The sequence below is a fragment of the Aulonocara stuartgranti genome, assembly GCF_965226115.1.
Source record: "Aulonocara stuartgranti genome assembly, chromosome: 2".
Lineage (NCBI taxonomy): Eukaryota > Metazoa > Chordata > Actinopteri > Cichliformes > Cichlidae > Aulonocara > Aulonocara stuartgranti.
The window spans coordinates 30,391,089-30,400,325 of record NC_138940.1 but is presented as its reverse complement, the minus strand read 5'-3'; positions in this window follow the sequence as shown (position 1 = coordinate 30,400,325).

Here is a 9,237-nt window from a genome sequence, read left to right as displayed (position 1 = left end):
GTATTAGAGATTGACTTCTTGGAATTGAGATGAAGCTCTTGAAACCTGGGATTGCGTTCTTGGAATTGAGATAACCTTTATGGTATTAGAGATTGACTTCTTGTAATTGAGATGAAGCTCTTGAAACCTGGGATTGCGTTCTTGGAATTGAGATAACCTTTATGGTATTCGAGATTGACTTCTTGGAATTGAGATGAAGCTCTTGAAACCTGGGATTGCGTTCTTGGAATTGAGATAACCTTTATGGTATTAGAGATTGACTTCTTGGAATTGAGATGAAGCTCTTGAAACCTGGGATTGCGTTCTTGGAATTGAGATAACCTTTATGGTATTCGAGATTTACTTCTTAGAACTCAGATACAGTTTTTGGTATCTGGGATTGTATTCCTGGAACTGAGAATGGTTTTGGAATTAGAGATTGCTTTCTTGGAACTGAGATTAATGTCTTTGTCAAGGGCCGGCAACCTTTCTGATGATGAGTGACGTCTAAAATTTCCTTGGAAGTCAATGTGCCATACTGCATATATTGCATTAGCAATACATTTAATAACGCTCTATAGGTTGAGTTACACACTATGTAGAACAACTTTATAGAATTATATTTGTTTGCAGATGTTGGCAGCTATCAGCGAATCGTTATCCACTGTTTTGAAACAAAAAGAAGACACTTTATCCATAACAAGAACCAGTTGAACTCTCAAGATGGCTGCTAGGGTGCAGACACACAGCTTGGCAGGTCCTGCCAAAAAACCCACCTAAAAAACCATCTAAAAACCCCTGGATCTTGACATCAACTTGTCTTTTTGTTTTTATACATTTTTATCTTCTGTGGAGTTTGACACGTCCAAGAAAGCTGGATAATTATACCACTTTCCCAGCCAAATGGAGTCAACATCTTTTGTTCACAAGATTCTTGGATTTTGGTCATGCTAGACCACCCCCAGGTAAACATGAACAATCAAATATACCACAACTGTTGCTGGAGATTCTGAAACTTGTTCTGATGCTACTTTTGGCTGGTGATTTAGAACTAAATCCTGGACCTAATTCAAACATCAGTGATTTGGACTGGCTACAACTAATTAGCCTAGTTAGCCTAGGCCTGCCTGGGCCTCCATCTCAGCTGCCTGGGCCTCCACCTCAGCTTTGTATGCATAAAATGTGACTCCCCATGCCACCACAGGTCACTCGCCGTATTACCTCATGCTTGGAGTGCACCCCCACCTTCCTGTAGATGCTTTACTGGGGCAGGAGCAGGTGCTTGATAAGAGACATGACTGGCTGGTTGTGCATCAGCAGCGCTTAAATGAAGCACATAACAGAGCAAGGCAGTACACGGAGCAGAAAGCAGCAGAAAGGCTTGAGCTGGACAAAACCCGGGTCTATTGCCCCCCTGTTGAAGTAGGTCAGTTAGTTTATCTGCGACACTGGCCCCAAGGCAGGAACAAAATTCAAGACGCCTGGAGCCCTGTGGTTTATAGGGTTGTCGAAGTCCAGGGCAGCACACATGCAGTGGAGCCTGTGGAGGGTGGGCCAGTAAAACGGGTTCACAGAGCTAACCTTAACCTTGTATTGGCCCAATTCCTGCACCCAGGAAAAAGAAAAATAATGAATCCCCTGTGGTAGTGGGTCCTATGACAGAAGAGAAAACAGGCTGTTCAGATTCAGATCCTGAGTATGTGTTGTTCGGAGAAACCTCATACCCAATTGCAGAGCAGGGGTCTGGTGAAGACGGAAGCAGTTCAAAGCAGTGGCGTTTCAGAGTCTGTAAACACTGATGATGCTCGTGTTACTGCACCGTCTGCCTCTGAGCAGGTGTCCACACCAGAGACAGTTGCTACTGAAACCAACAGGGATATTGGGGTCATTACACCAACACCAGTGCCCCGTCGGAGTAAAAGAGCTAATGCTGGAGTGCATTCAAACCCTTACCATGTCCCTGTATCAGCATGTCATGCCATCACCTTGAGCCCTGAGGTGCTGTCTCAGTTATTGACTAATATGGGTACTGCCCTCTTTAAAGAAGCAGTGCATGAGTTGAGATATACCAATTGAGTCACCGGGGACGTTGACTCTTAAGCAGGGGAGAATGTAGCCAGGTGGAAGTTCGATATTATGGGACATGCCACTGGATGGCGCTGTTTCTTTTGGGGTACCCCTGAGAGCGCAAGGGATCATGGGGATCTACAGAGACATTCACGGGAGTGCTAGCTTGCATTGGTGTTATGTGGGTGTGCAATGCCTTTTTTCGCTGCGTGATCTGTTTTGAATGCAAAGTGTGCAACGTTTAAGGCACCAGGAGTGGCTGCAACCAACTTCGCCATTCATCTCAGAGGGATCTATATTCCGTTTTCTGCTGAATTAATGCACTGTATGTATTTGAGTTCACACTTGTATTATACTATCTCTGTGGGTAAGAGGGAAATGTACCTTGTTAACTGTTTAATCTTGGCTCTGTATCTTAGCAGGAGAAGCCACTACAGTTATTTTTGCACTGCTAAGTTTGTTTTATTTATGTATGGGTTTATATCAGACACAAAATGACACTAGATGTCCTTGAGATCCAGATGCTGATAAAGTTGGGGAAATAACCTGCAGTAGCAGTGGGTTACCAGTGCACAAAGCTGTCTGTAACAAGTCTGTAACAATTTTATTTCTTTATTTTTACAACCTTTTTATTTTATTCTGAGCGCTTACTTTATCATTCAGATTAAAAGAACCCCAAAGATAATCTGTGTTCTGGGCTGGTTAATTTAGCCAGGCTACATTGGAATTGAGATGAAGCTCTTGAAACCTGGGATTGCGTTCTTGGAATTGAGATAACCTTTATGGTATTAGAGATCGACTTCTTGGAATTGAGATGAAGCTCTTGAAACCTGGGATTGCGTTCTTGGAATTGAGATAACATTTATGGTATTAGAGATTGTTCTGTCCGTATTGTGCGTCCCTTTGCCCAACTTGACAGACAGCTAACGGTTTCAATGAACATTGGAGGCGGAAGTAAGTTTAAGGCTTTTTACTTCGTCAATAGTTCAATGATTGACATCCTTTTCTTCCCGTAAAACTAAAAACAAACACAAAGTAAATGTCACAAGATGTCTTTTCCTCTTGACACACATTTCTAGGATATGAACTATACTGTTATATAGTATGTCTAATCAACAGCGACTCAGTATTGATCACAATACAACTTAGCGAGTTTAGCTTCCTCAAAGATAAACATAGCAGATGAAATAACTGGTTTCAAAACAAATCTATGTAATAGAAATGCACCAAATAAACTTGTAAACATGTTGTACATTAATACTCACAAGCAATAACTCTCCAAGACAGAAACGTTTTAAAGAGCAACAACATATCCTGCAGGCTGACAAGCGACCAGCTTCCTGTTTCCTCTACCCACAGGAACACAGAAAAACCCCAGCAAAATAAAAGCAGGTGAGAATTCCCATTATGACCAGCAGAGGGTGTTGAAGAGAAAGACCCTATGCATGCCATAACAGAGATTGACTTCTTGGAATTGAGATGAAGCTCTTGAAACCTGGGATTGTGTCCTTGGAATTGAGATAACCTTCATGGTATTAGAGATTGACTTCTTGGAATTGAGATGAAGCTCTTGAAACCTGGGATTGTGTTCCTGGAATTGAGATAACCTTTATGGTATTAGAGATTGACTTCTTGGTTTAGCCAGGTGGAAGTTCGATATTATGGGACATGCCACTGGATGGCGCTGTTTCTTTTGGGGTACCCCTGAGAGCGCAAGGGATCATGGGGATCTACAGAGACATTCACGGGAATGCTAGCTTGCATTGGTGTTATGTGGGTGTGCAATGCCTTTTTTCGCTGTGAGATCTGTTTTGAATGCAAAGTGTGCAACGGTTAAGGCACCAGGAGTGGCTGCAACCAACTTCGCCATTCATCTCAGAGGGATCTATATTCCGTTTTCTGCTGAATTAATGCACTGTATGTATTTGAGTTCACACTTGTATTATACTATCTCTGTGGGTAAGAGGGAAATGTACCTTGTTAACTGTTTAATCTTGGCTCTGTATCTTAGCAGGAGAAGCCACTACAGTTATTTTTGCACTGCTAAGTTTGTTTTATTTATGTATGGGTTTATATCAGACACAAAATGACACTAGATGTCCTTGAGTTCCAGATGCTGATAAAGTTGGGGAAATAACCTGCAGTAGCAGTGGGTTACCAGTGCACAAAGCTGTCTGTAACAAGTCTGTAACAATTTTATTTCTTTATTTTTACAACCTTTTTATTTTATTCTGAGCGCTTACTTTATCATTCAGATTAAAAGAGTCTTCATCCTCGCCTGGTCCAGCTTCAGCCTGTGCTTCGCCTGGTCCGGCTTCATCTGAGTCTTCATCCTCGCCTGGTCCAGCTTCAGCCTGTGCTTCGCCTGGTCCAGCTTCAGCCTGTGCTTCGCCTGGTCCGGCTTCATCTGAGTCTTCATCCTCGCCTGGTCCAGCTTCAACCTGTGCTTCGCCTGGTCCGGCTTCATCTGAGTCTTCATCCTCGCCTGGTCCAGCTTCAGCCTGTGCTTCGCCTGGTCCGGCTTCAGCCTGTGCTTCGCCTGGTACGGCTTCATCCGACTCTTTGTCCTCGCCTGGTCCAGCTGCATCCGAGTCTTCGTCCTCGTCTGGTCCGGCTTCATCCGAGTCTTCATCCTCGTCTGGTCCGGCTTCATCCGAGTCTTCGTCCTCGTCTGGTCCAGCCTCTGCTTCTGCTACGCCTGGTCCGGCCTCTGCCTCTGCTTCTGCTACGCCTGGTCCAGCCTCTGCCTCTGCTTCAGCGTCGCCTGGTCCTGTGCCCTCCAAGCCTCGGCCGGTACGCCTGACACTTGGGAGCCGCCGCTGCCTTCCGCGCGGCCGGCCCCCTGAACTGCTCCGTGGTCTCCTTCGTCGCCGCCGCTGCCTTCCGCATGGTCGGCCCCCGGAACTATTTGACTGTGTTCTCCTGTGCCGTCTGCCGCCGGGCCGGCCCCCTGCTCGAGTCAACTATGGACTTCTGGACCGTCACCCTCCGGGTCGGCCCCCTGAGGAGTTGCGAACTGTTTCCTGTGCTCTTGTTGGACGTTTTGTTTTGTGGCCTTGTTTCTGGCCCTCCGTCCTGGGCCCCCGCCGCCCGCCCTTGGTGGGTTGCCTTGGTTTTGTCTTTTTGGGGTTTTGGGCGTCTGGAATCCGCCCTTGAAGGGGGGGCTCTGTCATGATCCTGGGTCTGCTGACCCAGCGTTTTGTGTTTAGTTTATGTAGCCTTCAGGTTTCCTAAGTTCATCGTTTTCATGCCTAGGTGTTTCTAGTTATTTTCCCCTCGTGTTTCCACCATGTTAAGTCTCCCCTGCTTTTCATGTATTTCATGTCTGTGGCTTATGTTGTCAAGTTCAGGTTGTCATGTCTATGTCTCACTCTGTTTCCTGTTTTATTGTGAAGAGGTCTGGCGTTTCTGTGTTCATCGTGTTCAGTTTTACTCTCCCACTGTGACGTCATTATGTTCATGTGTGCCAGCTGTTTCCCCAGGTGTTGCCACTTCCCTCATTATCATCCTGTGTCCATTTAGTCTGTGTGTTCTCAGTCATTCTTTGTCAGGTCGTCCGTTGTATTCACCCGTTGTACTGCTCCGTTGTTCCTATGTCTCTGCTCCAGGTATCCCTGTCAGTTCGTTATGTTTAGAGTTTTGTATGTTTCGTTTTAGTTCACCCAGTTTAGGTCATTGTTTAGTTTTCATCGATTCCCTATTATTTTGTACCCTCGTTTCTTGCCTTAATAAACAGCTTGTTTTGTTATTCACATCTCATTTCGGTCTGCGCTTGAGTCCTTCCCTGCAACATACGGTCTGCCCTAGCCAGACCGTGACAATTTGTGTGCGCCTAACTCTTTAAAGTTAGGCGTACCGGTACGCCCATGGCAAAAAGTTAGTCTAGAGCCCTGTAGAGTGTTTTTTCACAGGAGCTTCTGCTTCAAAGGTATGATAAACTCAGCTGATAAGAGAACACAATGGAGATGGGGACATCATGGAGGAGTATTCATGAAGAAGAGCCCCAGAAAGCTAAATGAAGATCATTCATACCTATATTAACTGTCCAAGACTGATTTGGGCCTCGATAGAGTCCTGATTCTTCTGATTAGGAAATTAAACGCTGGTTTCTGTCATTCTGATTCTGATTATGGAATGGCTCTCAGTGCAAGTCAATGTAACTTATAGAAATTTATAAAAATTCTTTGAGGTTAGGAGGTTGAGAGGGCTGTGGATCAGAGTAGGATGTCAGGCAGGTGAATTCTGATAATGAAATTACATCCTAGTAGTCAAATGACTTTCAAAGGAAATTAAGGCAATCCTGTGAAAATAGTTTCTTTCATTTGAAAAAGCCAATATTAATGACCTAATGGAACAGTTTATATCTTATACAGCTTAAATAGTTTGGAAATGATCTTCTAAACCCTCAATCATAGAAAGGCTTTTAAGTTAGGCTCAAGAGAAGCGTAGAGTGTTTCTTTTTCTATCTTCTTTTTTCAATTGCTATGTGTATATACACCTCTTTGCATTTTGAATATTAGTCATTATTAATTTCTGGCTGTCTTTCACAGTGAGGCTTCATCCTGTCTTGCAGTTGGTCACAGTAGATGGCAGACCCTTCCTGGGCATGGTACTGCTGGAGGTTTCTCCTGTTAAAAGGGAGGTTTTCCTTGCAGCTGTCATCAAACCCTTTGCTCATACTCAGTTTTCTTTGTATTATTGTAAGGGTCTTTACCTTAAATTATTAGGCAGCTCAAAGCAAATGTTTGTGTCACTTGGCACTGAATTGAGTTTACCTCTGACTTTGTGTAATCAATCACCTGTCATGGTCCTGGTTCATCTGACCCAGCATTTTGTGTCTGTTATTATTAATGCTATATATTCTGGTTGTGGTTTTCTAGTTCTTTGGTTTTGGGTTATGATTTTTCTCAGTTTAGTGTTAAGTCATTATTGCTAAGGATTGTCTTATTGCATTGGAGTCACACTGGGTTAAATATGTACACTTGGGTTTTAAGGGGTATTTATTATTTTCTTCTTTTTTTTTTTTTTGGGTTGTATGGAAGCCCCAAATGCAATTTCATTGTTCTTGACAATGACAATAAATAAATAAATACTAAAATACTAAAGTCATCCCTATCTGTGTGTCCCTTCTGCATGTCATGTCTCTTAGTTCTGTCAGTGTATATTACCTGTTTTATTGTGAAGGTCTGTGTCTTATGTCAGTGCATTCAGTTCTCCCCGTCTCGTCATGTCAATTAGGTTCAGCCGTGTCTCCCTCATGCTCCTCGTGGCACTGTCTGTGTTGTCTCCCCGAGTCTTCTTGTGTTTCTGCCATACGTTTTAAGTTTTCAGGTTTTCAGTTTTATTAATTTTCTCAGTATGTTATCCTTAGTTTCTGTTTATGCCCTCTCCACCTCTGTTTGCACCTAACCTGAATAAAACTCCCTTGTATCTAAGCCGTGCCTGCATTTTGGGTCCTCTATAACAACTCCACACCTCTGTCGCCGCAGCTGTGGAAGTACGGACCAGCTGGACGTGGAGATGCCTGGCCCGTCGGAGCCACCTCCGAGAAGAAAGCAGAGCCACGCTGCCAGCACGTCTCTCCACAGCAGGGTTTTGGGACTTCAGAGCAGCAAGATGTGGTGAGTGAAAGAGATACTTTTTCTGTTTTTTCAGAAATTCGGACTGTTTATTCTGGGGCTGTTTTTCGTATGCCTAATGGTAATAACGGTGGCTCCCTGATTTTTACCTATGATCACAGAGACTCCCTTTTCTGAAACCATACCTGAGACTGTCAGCTCTGGCTTTAAAGATTTAAGGGACTGCTGTCCACCTGCATCTGCTCACTCTGAACAGTGAGCTGATTTCACTAAAACCTTTTTTCGTTGAGCCTGGTCATTTGTCAATGTGTGATCCTACTCAGCTCCTACTTCAGCCTCCATCATCTCCCCAGTGTGCAGCCCTGCTGTCTGTATTTTCATCGGTTCAGTCTCCAGTGTTGCCGTCGGTTCAGTCTTCAGCTCACTCACCTGCTGCTCAGCTGTCTGCAGTTCAGTCGCCAGCTTGGGCTCGTGTTCCAGTGCCAGCCCAGTCTCCTGCTCTTAGCACTTTAGCGCAGCCTGCAGGTCAGTTACCTACTCTGTTGTCTGTGGTTCAGCTACATCCCCAGTGTGCAGTTCAATCATTAAAGCAGCTTATGGTTCAATCATTAGTTTAGGTATTAACTCAACAGTCAGTACAGTCATCAGTTCAGTCATCCACTCAACCATCAATTCAGCTAGCTATACAGCCAGGGGTCCCCACACCTACTGGCCCTGCATCTGCTCCTGCTGGTGACTCAGGTGAGCTAATCCAGCACTCCGTGGCTCCCAGGAGAGCCTGGCAAGCACTTCCTTCTGTCTGTTGGGGGCTCTGGAGAGCATGGCTAACACTTCCTTTTGTCTACTGGTACAAAAGGTCTTCTGGCTCCACTGAAGGGTCTGAGGGGCCCATTCAGCCATCTTCTGTTCCCGCTGGATGGTCCAAAGGGCCCGTTTAGCCATCTTCTGTACCTGCTAGAGGGTCTGAGGGGCCCATTTAGCCATCTGCCTCTGCTGAATGATCTGAGGGGCCTGTTCAACTGTCTCCTGTTCCCGCTGGATGGTCCAAAGGGCCCATTCAGCCATCTTCTGTACCTGTTAGAGGGTCCCAGGGGCCCGTTCAGCCATCTGCCTCTGCTGGAGGGTCCTATGTTCAGCTATCTTCTGCCTCTTCTGGGGGACCTGAGGAGATGCTCCATACATCTTCAGTCCCTGCTGAAGGATCTGAGGAACTGCTTCAGCACCTTGTGTCCGCTGATAACTCTGGTGAGTCCTTTCAGCCACCATCTGCAGCTCCCATGCTGTCGCCTGCAGCACCGCCACCGGCTCAAACGTGTGTGACGGCCACATCGCCTGTTGTTGTTACTCCATGTAAGATCCAAGATGGCGCCGCGTATGGATGCCCTGGTGCTTCGGTGCGTTACTTCTGTCTTGTTTTTGTGCATAACTTCTGTGTGTGGGCACTTCTCTGGATATTCTTACACCAGAGAAGAGCTTCTTAACCACAGGACTACAACACCTGTGGATTTACTTCCAATATTTGTCGCATCTGCGGCAGATTTACTGCAGACTCTGATCAGGAAAGTGAGACGCCGAAAGAGAGGTAAGCGAGCCGGCGCACTTGTGCGTCTGA